This window comes from Eumetopias jubatus, unplaced genomic scaffold (assembly GCF_037043125.1).
Source record: "Eumetopias jubatus isolate StellerSeaLion01/CBP00866 unplaced genomic scaffold, mEumJub1_p1.0 scaffold_12, whole genome shotgun sequence".
In the NCBI taxonomy this organism is placed as follows: domain Eukaryota; kingdom Metazoa; phylum Chordata; class Mammalia; order Carnivora; family Otariidae; genus Eumetopias; species Eumetopias jubatus.
The window spans coordinates 113,946,676-113,949,147 of NW_028274818.1; the positions used below are offsets into that span (position 1 = coordinate 113,946,676).

The 2,472-nt window shown below is 40.0% G+C and overlaps 1 pseudogene; it reads left to right on the top strand.

Moving 5' to 3' along the window:
- The first annotated feature begins 261 nt into the window (after window positions 1-261).
- LOC148162945 (deoxyribose-phosphate aldolase-like) lies at window positions 262-1,354 on the top strand (annotated as a pseudogene).
- The last annotated feature ends 1,118 nt before the right edge of the window (window positions 1,355-2,472 follow it).

Genomic DNA, 2,472 nt, shown 5'->3' on the forward strand with positions numbered 1-2,472 from the left:
ACAGCACAAGCAGTGTGAGCAGCAGAAGGGGACGGAGAAGGCGACACCCCACTGAGGAGGGAGCCCAATGAGGTTCTCGATGCCAGGACCCTGGGATTGTGACCTGAGCCAAAGACAGATGCTTAAACTGACTAAGCTACCAGGTGTCCCAACTTGTTGCATTTCTGTATAGTGATGACAAACTTCCACAAAGAGAAAATAAGAAAACAATGCCATTTACAGTTGTATCAAGAAAAAAAAATCTAGGAATAAAAGTAAGAAATGAATCAACCCGCAGTTCTGAGGCATGCAGAATAAGTCCAGGCTTGCAGAACAGTGAAAAAGGAGTGGGAAGCTGCTTGGCTCCTGAAAGCCATTACCTTTATAGGTCTTACTACACTTTCAGACGATGACACATCATCCAACGTTCAAAGGCTCTGTTATAAAGCCAAATATCCAATCCGGGAAGCTCTCTTAAAAAGTTTAAATATGTGTGATAAAGGCCTTATGACCACTGTTGTTTATGTCTACACCATGCAGCTGTGTGATGCGGTTAAAGCACTGAAGGCCCCAGGCTGTACCATCCCAGTGGCTTCCGTGCCCACTGGCTTTCCAGCTGGACAGACTCATTTATTTATTTATTTATTTATTTGAGAGAGAGAATGAGAGATAGCACGAGAGGGAAGAGGGTCAGAGCGAGAAGCAGACTCCCTGCTGAGCAGGGAGCCCGATGTGGGACTCGATCCTGGGACTCCAGGATCATGACCTGAGCCGAAGGCAGTCGCCCAACCAACTGAGCCACCCAGGCGCCCTGGACAGACTCATTTAAAAACACGATTGGAAGAGATCAGATTGGCTGTGGAAAATGGAGTTATGGAAATCGATGTGGTGATTAATAGGACCTTGGTGCTGACCGGCCAGTGGGAAGCCCTGTGTGATGAGATTCGTCAGTTTTGCAAGGCCTGTGGGGGGCTCATCTCAAAACCATCTTAGCTACAGGAGAACGTGGATCTCTTACTCATGTCTATAAAGCCAGTATGATCGCAATGATGGCAGGATCAGACTTTATTAAGACCTCTACTGGAAAAGAAACGGTAAATGCCACTTTCCCAGTAGCTATAGTAATGCTATGGGCCATTAGAGATTTCTTTTGGAAAACTGGAAACAAGGTAGGTTTAAACCAGCAGGAGGCATCCGCAGTGCCAAGGATTCCCTTGCTTGTCTCTCTCGTGTGAAGGAAGAGCTGGGAGATGAATGGCTGACGCCAGAACTGTTCCGAATAGGTGCCAGTACTCTGGTTTCGGACATCGAGAGGCAGATTTACCATCACGTTTCAGGAAGATAGGTGGCCTATCATGATCTTCTGATGTCTTAAATCTGTGACCAGTTCCGGAAAAGTGCTTTACAGCAACATGTAAAATGTGTTTTTCTATGTAATCGCTAAAATTGTTTAATTAAAACATGACGGAATGAATAGATAACTGACTTTTTTCCCGCCTTAAAACTTTCACTGAATTTAATTCAAAGAATAAAAGAAAAAATCAACGAATCCATACATGGAATTCTTTTCAGGTGCCTCTGAGTGGTCCTAATTACTTGAAGATCTGTTTTGTTAATTTTGTGAAGATTTTCTCCTAAAAATTCTGAATAAAATATTAATCATAGCTTTGACAGCATTAAATACTAAGGGGGGGGGACGTTAAACTGCCCAAGAAACGTGTCTTTAGTGAAAGAAAACGTAGCATCCCTGAGCTGCCGGCCATACTCTGACGAATTCAGGAGTCACTGACTTGGCACTAACTTCCTGCCATGAAAATCTGTCTTTAATTTTTGCAACAGATATGCTCTCTTATTAATTGTTTTGTTAATGAAACTCTTGTCAGTACATGATACTAGGCTATTGCATTTTTTAAATAAAAAAATCTCTGTAGTTTATTTTTTTGGAAAAATAAAATTGTATGGTGCTGGCCTAGAAACAGACACACAGGTCAATGGAATAGAATAGAAAGCTCGGAAAATGATAATCATAGCACTTTTGGCAAAGTTTACTCATTAGAGTCAGTACATTAAAGGTTTATTTAAACTTAGCTCTGATATTATTAACTCTGAATGGGAATTAATATTTATTAATATTAATTAATCAGCTGTTTCAACAGCTGATTCCAATAAATGCTTCTGTTCAAACATGTTTTATATAAATATATATTATAAAATAAGGATGATTTAGAATGCACATTTTTAAGAAAACTTAAAATCACTTTAATAAAACTATCATGGAGAAGGAAATATAGATATCCATCATCACAACTGATAGCATCACAAAAGATGACAATCACACACAATCCGTATTTGATGGAAGGATATAACATGACTTGAGAAGTTCTGCCCAAATGTTTAACCTTTTGGGAGCTATAGATCCAGCTACTCATTTAAAAATCACATGTCAGAGAAGTGTCCTAACAAATAGTATGACATGTAATCAATGAAGTCCAC